Source organism: Haliotis asinina, chromosome 2 (genome assembly GCF_037392515.1).
Source record: "Haliotis asinina isolate JCU_RB_2024 chromosome 2, JCU_Hal_asi_v2, whole genome shotgun sequence".
NCBI classification, from domain to species: domain Eukaryota; kingdom Metazoa; phylum Mollusca; class Gastropoda; order Lepetellida; family Haliotidae; genus Haliotis; species Haliotis asinina.
Genome location: NC_090281.1, coordinates 90,199,484 through 90,208,618, shown reverse-complemented (window position 1 = coordinate 90,208,618; position 9,135 = coordinate 90,199,484).

The following is a 9,135-nucleotide window of genomic DNA, read 5'->3' as shown; positions in this document are numbered from 1 at the left end:
GCGATAACTACCAGCGTTTCACGGGCATGGCGTGTGCTTAATATAAACAGGCTTATCTGTTGACGGTTATGCTTCATTGTTGACCTCTGTGGTTCATTATGCCATTAATGTGTTATGATATGGACATTATTTCTATATGTCGACCACAAATAGACAGGTTGTTCACTTACAAGTTACACGTTGAAATGATGAAATGAACTTACATCGTGTTATTCGATAACATATGTTCACTTAACATCATATTGTAGGAAACACGGGTGAGGGGTCATGGTGCAGAGTTGAAGCCCTTAGATGTGACAGGATCTTATTCTCCGAAATCCTCGAATCCCACCCTAATTGTGACTGTAGGTTCATCATACTAGCATAACTGATACTCCATCGCGTCTGAATTTTCTCCCACACACCATGCCGTGATATACCCGAAATTCTCTCGTACTTATTGCGTAAAAAGTATATCGTGACCGGTGTACTGATTGGCTGTTTCGTGTGGGTTTGCAATCTCCTAGACAGACAAATCAGCTGACGTTAAAGGAGTCCTCCGTTTGCAAGAACTATTACAACAGTCATCAAGCATTATCAGTTCAAATGCTGATTAATCTCAAGATTGCGCCTGCATTACCATACTATTTTAACCATCACTCTTTCTACATATAGTTCCTAGCTTGTAACAATTTGTCGTAACGCTTTGTCGTGTGACAAACAGAAAATCGGTTATAGGTCGATAGTTTTCTCTTAGTGTTGGGTTGTCTCCGGAAAGTTGTGTCTCGCCGGATATACGGTGATGATACCATCGATAAGATGATAAGATGGTAAGATGGTAAGATGGTTCGGCACTAAGGGAAAACAATGCCTGTTTTCTCAGAATCAGTGCACTGTGCCTATGTCTTATAACCATTTAACCTCATTCCTTTTGTGGGTTACAGCGGTACTTCAACAATATGGAATGAAGCCCATCTGGGTGGTCATTATGCTGACATTGAAAGTACTGTTATATGATGCAATACTTGATAAACAACTTTGAATCATACTTTACACAGATAAGTTTAATCCCGTCCATACAAATGAAGCAATATTGACTTTTAAGCCTAAATATTTGAGATACAGGAAAATACGGGTTGTAAGGTACTGCAAGGAACCACTAATTTTAGTTTCTAGTGATAGTATTTCGTTATAATCATTTCGGGCAACATATATACAACAATAAATGTAATTTACTTTATTTCAGGAGCGGTGAGGTAACCAAGTGGTTAAAGCGTTCGCTCGTCACGCCGAAAATCGGGGTTCGATTTAATCGATGTCATCAGCGTTTGCCTCTTTGTAACCCCAACATTAGTTAACCGTCTGGATGAACGATCAAGCTAAAATATGTGTAGATACCCTTATTCACCATGAATTGGCAAGCCATGACGGCTTCTTCAAAAGAAGGTCTGCTCGAAATGTTTGGAAATGATACTCAAATAGGAAGTTACCTCTGTACATTGCTTTAGTACTTTTTTTCGAGATCAAATCCTTCAGTGTCACTTCTTAGGAATACTCAAAACTGTAAACCATATATACAGCAAACAAAACAAAAATTATTACTGAGAACCAGGTTTGCAAAAGTCTTAAGCAGTGGAAACGTTGTTATATATCCTATAGGAAAGGCGGCTTTAAAATGTTTTTCTTCAAGACAAATGACTCACCCTATGGAAACGACATTTATATAGAGGAACCACGGAGAGATAATTGTTTAAATAGTCGGGGATTGGCCTTTCTAGCCTGCCTATAATTATATTTCATCCTCTTCTCGTTTCCTTTTCGGTATTCCAGATTTTTACACCACCTCAAAGTATTATTCTTTAGTTCTGCAGTTCACACTAAATAAATATTTTACTCTTTCTTTTATTCCGTTTTTATAGACTTACTGTTATCTCATTTGAACCAAATTAACTATAAGATAAATGTTGCATATTTAAGGTAAATGTTAGCACCTAAACCAACAGAGCATAAGTATTTCTAATATGAACTGATGTTTAATTTGTTTTGTTTTGTTTTTTTACTGTTTGTTCAGTATAAGATTTTATGTCTGATCCACAAACGGCGTTTATTTGCATCAACAGCCTGACTGATCGACCGCTCATTGGCTATAACATTGCGAGGAACTGAAGCACTGAGCCGTGGATAGAGCTTCATCTATTCCATTTCCTTTCAGCAGTTGTTCCCCTTGTGACTATCATGCGGGAGTTCTGAGAGTACGTGGATTCAATCTCTGACGTTGATACTAACATAAACTGGTTCGCGTGGTTGCTGACATCCCCCGGTTTTATGATGGCATCAGGGTATTTATCAGTTATGTTTAGTGAACAAAACACCATGGGTCAATCCGACACCTTAAAAATGCCCCGCATCAGTGATTAAAAAAACGTATCGATTTCACGTATTCAGTGAGCACGGGATTGTCTGGTCTCGATTAATGCTGTGCGGCGTTAGGGGCGCGTATAACGTTTGCTGACAGTGGGGCGAGAATACCCATTTCGCAAACACCTGGTGTCATCATTGATTTCAGTGATCAGTTTGTCTAAGCCTGAACACCAACTTTTCTTTTACACCCAACTGAATCTCTTTCGCCCGAAAATCAGATGGGTTATTATATATAGTTGACGTTTGGTACTGTATAAGGATGGCCCAATATTGTCAGTAAGTATCAAATTCAAGTTTCTGCTATTGATCCTACCTTTGGATGCAATTTCAGTGACAAAACTAGTCTCGAGATATGGCATCAGGTAGAACTTCTTAATCAGCATGTCCTCATGTGGGACAAGTCTCCAGCAAGTTTCAGCTATGTGTGACGCATCTTTGGCAAACATCATGTCCGATGCAATATCCTCTTGTCTCCCCCACAAGACTTTGCCACATGAGCTTACTGGCAGGGAGGTATTGACACTCCCATTCTGACCAAGTGAACTTCGTCCACAACGCATTATTAGCATCCACAGAATGTACATCTGAAGTGGCCATAGAGAAGCCCAGTGGTTATAGCGTTCGCTCGCCATACTGAAGATCCTGGTTCGATTCCACAAACATGTACAATGTGTGAAGCCCAGTTTTTGTGTGTTCCTCCGTTTCATTGGAAAAACCTCCTACCACATCAGCCGTCTCCTAAAGCATCAAGCAGGCATTGAAACCTACTTTACCAGCTCTACATCGCCGGAAACCCTGCTCAAAGCGAATGGCAGGAACACCTCTAAACAACATCAGCTACCGAAAGGTGTCGTCTACAAAATCATCTGCGACTGTGGCGAGGCATATGTAGGTGAAACCTCCCGGCCCATAAACATCAGAATCAAAGAGCACTCGTCATCTACAACCAAATGAGATCGGAAATCTGCTATATCCGACCACATCATCAAATGTCCCAACCACAGCATAATTTGGGACAATGTAGAGATATTATTCAAAAACCACAAGGACTTCACCCAAAGAAAACTGGCAGAAGCAGTTCAAATCAGGAGACACAAGCCCTCAATCAACAGAGATCAGGGGTATCTCATCCCAACTGCATACAATGAATTGATAAAAATAACAGATTAGAGCTCACCAGCCGTCATTACTAATTACCCTATCAGCCATTTATACTTTGTTACAGCTACAGCCACTATTGGCTTCCTCTTATTCTCACATCATTACTACCATCCACTGTTGTTGTTGTTGTTGTTGTTGTTGTTAATCCCCCACCTTTGATTCATACCTACATATTGTCATTGCTTTATCCCTGTCCATGTATATAAGTCTGTTCTGTGATGTATTACTCCACTCTTGCTTGACAACGGTATAATGATCTATACCGAAACGTCGCATCATATGTAATAAAGAAGTTGTTATCCATAAAGGATCTTACCCTCTTACATACTCACTGTACAACTGAAATAAGCCAAAATAGTAATTCAATTGCCCCTGCACGCATAAATACTGTGGACACGGTGGAAAACCTATTACTGTGAAGCTTTGCTCTCATAAACGGCCATCCCTTGAATACACAGATATTTAGCGTTGACACACTAGTTTCAGCTCAACATATGTTACTTACTCATATACCAAATCTATCAGCTATTGACAACCGTGTTATAAATACGTCTCACCTCACGACACCTGTAATGTAAATGACATTTACTTGGGAGGCTGTGCTGAATGGGAACCACGGGTTGATGCATGGTATGTCCACAGAATTAGCATCATCAGTTTAGCCCACCATTGTGGGACGTTTGTAGTGAAAGAATTATATCTTTTATTTGTGAAAATATCCTCAAACATGGAAATCGCCATATTTGGGTGTTTAATGGACAGTCTAACGCTTATTGAATCACTGTGAGATTTACAGAACAAATTGAAAGAAAAGCGGATAGACCAGACTCATTCTGGCTAGGTTAGATATTTTATCTACAATACTCACAGAACCGTAGATATCTCACTTATAGCTTTGACCTCAAAATGAGTAACGACTTAGGAATTTCCTCATTCTTGTCATTACTTTCTCGTTTGACTCTCTGATGGTGATTTCAGAATAACTAACACATCTCAGTGATGTTCAACAGATTGTAGCTCAGCTAAAAATAGTGCATACTTCTCGGAGATCAAATTACTATGATTGTTTCTACCCATGATTATGTCAGGTACAATGAACTCTATCTCAGACACACACAACTGTGTCTACCTCACACACAAACCTCTATGTCTACCTCATACACAAACAATGGTCTCTACCGCAGACACACCAAAGGTGTCTACTTCTCACATACGACGATCTCTACCTCGTACACACACAGTGGTGTGTGTCTCTCACACAGAAACGGCCTCTACCTCAGGCATTCACAAAGGTGTCCATCTCTCACATACAACGATCTCTACCTCAGACACACAAAACTTTCACACAACCATATCTACCTGAGGCACACACAATGCTGTCTACCTCACACAATTCTGTCTGCATGCGATACAAGGCTGCCTCAAACACAACGGCATCAACATCCTCCCCACCGACCCCATGTGGGACGGACTAATTGTTCCTCCCCTCGGGGTGTCAGGAGCAGCACGTCTCAGTAAAAACCTCTTTATATGCATTGGAGCTAACCCAATTACCCACTTGCTTATGGTACATGCCACACTCCTCACATCGATCGACTTACTTACACTAAGTACTGAATGTAGAAACGTGATACCAGGACCTTTCATTGTCATACCTACTGCCTATGTCCAATAAATATTTAACTGTATAAGGAAAGCAGACATGTAACGCTCAAGGATTGTCACTGTAAATGAAAATGTTGTGCACATCAAACATGAACACCAACAACACAGCTACATCATAGTAGAGCGGTGTCTAGAGGAGGTCAGCAATACTACAGCTACAGTCTGGTGGTGAAGTGTGGAGCGGAGGTCAGTAATACTACAGCTACAGTCTCGTGGTGAAGTGTGTAGAGGAGGTCAGCAATACTACAGCTACAGTCGGGTAGTGAAGTGTGTAGAGGAGGTCAGCACTATTACGGCTACACTATGGCGGTGCGCTGTACAGTGAAGGTCAGCAAAACTACAGCTACAGTCTGGTGGTGAAGTGTGGAGCGGAGGTCAGCGATACTACAGCTACAGTCTGGTGGTGCGCTGTACAGTGAAGGTCAGCAAAACTACAGCTACAGTCTGGTGGTGAAGTGTGTAGAGGAGGTCAGCACTATTACGGCTACATTATGGCGGTGCGCTGTACAGTGAAGGTCAGCAATACTACAGCAACAGTCTGGTGGTGAAGTGTGTACAGGAGGTCAGCAATACTCCAGCGACAGTCTGGTGATGAAGTGTGTAGAGGAGGTCAGCACTATTACGGCTACACTATGGCGGTGCGCTGTACAGTGAAGGTCAGCAATACTACAGCTACAGTCTGGTGGTGAAGTGTGGAGCGGAGGTCAGCAATACTACAGCTACAGTCTGGTGGTGAAGTGTGTAGAGGAGGTCAGCAATACTACAGCTACAGTCTGGTGATGAAGTGTGTAGAGGAGGTCAGTACTATTACGGTTACACTATGGCGGTGCGCTGTACAGTGAAGGTCAGCAATACTATTAGCTACAGTCTGGTGGTGAAGTGTGTAGAGGAGGTCAGCAATACTGCAGCTACAGTCTGGTGATGAAGTGTGTAGAGGAGGTCAGCACTATTACGGTTACACTATGGCGGTGCACTGTACAGTGAAGGTCAGCAATAATACAGCTACAGTCTGGTGGTGAAGTGTGTAGAGGAGGTCAGCAATACTACAGCTACAGTCTGGTGGTGAAGTGTGTAGAGGAGGTCAGCGATACTACAGCTACAGTCTGGCGTTGCGCTGTACAGTGAAGGTCAGCAATATTACAGCTACAGTCTGGTGGTGAAGTGTGGAGAGGAGGTCAGCAATACTACAGCTACAGTCTGGTGGTGAAGTGTGGAGCGGAGGTCAGCAATACTACAGCTACAGTCTGGTGGTGAAGCGTGTAGAGGGGGTCAGCACTATTACGGCTACACTATGGCGGTGCACTGTACAGTGAAGGTCAGCAATACTACAGCTACAGTCTGGTGGTGAAGTGTGTAGAGGAGGTCAGCACTATTACGGCTACATCATGGCGGTGCACTGTACAGTGAAGGTCAGCAATACTACAGCTACAGTCTGGTGGTGAAGTGTGGAGCGGAGGTCAGCGATACTACAGCTACAGTCTGGCGGTGCGCTGTACAGTGAAGGTCAGCAATACTACAGCTACACTCTGGTGGTGAAGTGTGGAGAGGAGGTCAGCAAAACTACAGCTACAGTCTGGTGGTGAAGTGTGTAGAGGAGGTCAGCACTATTACGGCTACATTATGGCGGTGCACTGTACAGTGAAGGTCAGCAATACTACAGCTACAGTCTGGTGGTGAAGTGTGGAGAGGAGGTCAGCAAAACTACAGCTACAGTCTGGTGATGAAGTGTGTAGAGGAAGTCAGCAATATTACGGCTACATTATGGCGGTGCGCTGTACAGTGAAGGTCAGCAATACTACAGCTACAGTCTGGTGGTGAAGTGTGGAGCGGAGGTCAGCAAAACTACAGCTACAGTCTGGTGGTGAAGTGTGTAGAGGAAGTCAGCACTATTACGGCTGCATTATGGCGGTGCGCTGTACAGTGAAGGTCAGCAATACTACAGCTACAGTCTGGTGTTGAAGTGTGTAGCGGAGGTCAGCAATACTACAGCTACAGTCTGGTGGTGAAGTGTGTAGAGGAGGTCAGCACTATTACGGCTACATTATGGCGGTGCACTGTACAGTGAAGGTCAGCAATACTACAGCTACAGTCTGGTGGTGAAGTGTGGAGAGGAGGTCAGCAAAACTACAGCTACAGTCTGGTGATGAAGTGTGTAGAGGAAGTCAGCACTATTACGGCTACATTATGGCGGTGCGCTGTACAGTGAAGGTCATCAATACTACAGCTACAGTCTGGTGGTGAAGTGTGTAGAGGAGGTCAGCAAAACTACAGCTACAGTCTGGTGGTGAAGTGTGTAGAGGAGGTCAGCACTATTACGGCTACATTATGGCGGTGCACTGTACAGTGAAGGTCAGCAATACTACAGCTACAGTCTGGTGGTGAAGTGTGTAGAGGAGGTCAGCAATACTACAGCTACAGTCGGGTGGTGAAGTGTGTAGAGGAGGTCAGCAATACTACAGCTACAGACTGGTGGTGAAGTGTGTAGAGGAAGTCAGCACTATTACGGCTACATTATGGCGGTGCGCTGTACAGTGAAGGTCAGCAATACTACAGCTACAGTCTGGTGGTGAAGTGTGGAGCGGAGGTCAGCAATACTACAGCTACAGTCTGGTGGTGAAGTGTGTAGAGGAGGTCAGCAATATTACGGCTACATTATGGCGGTGCACTGTACAGTGAAGGTCAGCAATACTACAGCTACAGTCTGGTGGTGAAGTGTGTAGAGGAGGTCAGCAATACTACAGCTACAGTCGGGTGGTGAAGTGTGTAGAGGAGGTCAGCAATACTACAGCTACAGTCTGGTAGTGAAGTGTGTAGAGGAGGTCAGCACTATTACGGCTACACTATGGCGGTGCGCTGTACAGTGAAGGTCAGCAATACTACAGCTACAGTCTGGTGGTGAAGTGTGGAGCGGAGGTCAGCAATACTACAGCTACAGTCTGGTGGTGAAGTGTGTAGAGGAGGTCAGCAATACTACAGCTACAGTCTGGTGGTGAAGTGTGTAGAGGAGGTCAGCACTATTACGGCTACACTATGGCGATGCGGTGAGTAGTGGAGGTAAAAAATATTACAGTTATAGTGTGTCGGTACACTGTGCTGTGAAGGTCAGCAATATTACACTTACAGAATGACGTAAACTGCACAGTGAAGGTCAGCAATATTACACTTACAGATTGGCGTAAAGTGCACAGTAAAGGTCAGCAAAACTACAGCTACAGTCTGGTGATGAAGTGTGTAGAGGAAGTCAGCACTATTACGGCTACATTATGGCGGTGCGCTGTACAGTGAAGGTCAGCAATACTACAGCTACAGTCTGGTGGTGAAGTGTGGAGCGGAGGTCAGCAAAACTACAGCTACAGTCTGGTGGTGAAGTGTGTAGAGGAAGTCAGCACTATTACGGCTGCATTATGGCGGTGCGCTGTACAGTGAAGGTCAGCAATACTACAGCTACAGTCTGGTGTTGAAGTGTGTAGAGGAGGTCAGCAATACTACAGCTACAGTCTGGTGGTGAAGTGTGTAGAGGAGGTCAGCACTATTACGGCTACATTATGGCGGTGCACTGTACAGTGAAGGTCAGCAATACTACAGCTACAGTCTGGTGGTGAAGTGTGGAGAGGAGGTCAGCAAAACTACAGCTACAGTCTGGTGATGAAGTGTGTAGAGGAAGTCAGCACTATTACGGCTACATTATGGCGGTGCGCTGTACAGTGAAGGTCATCAATACTACAGCTACAGTCTGGTGGTGAAGTGTGTAGAGGAGGTCAGCAAAACTACAGCTACAGTCTGGTGGTGAAGTGTGTAGAGGAGGTCAGCACTATTACGGCTACATTATGGCGGTGCACTGTACAGTGAAGGTCAGCAATACTACAGCTACAGTCTGGTGGTGAAGTGTGTAGAGGAGGTCAGCAATAC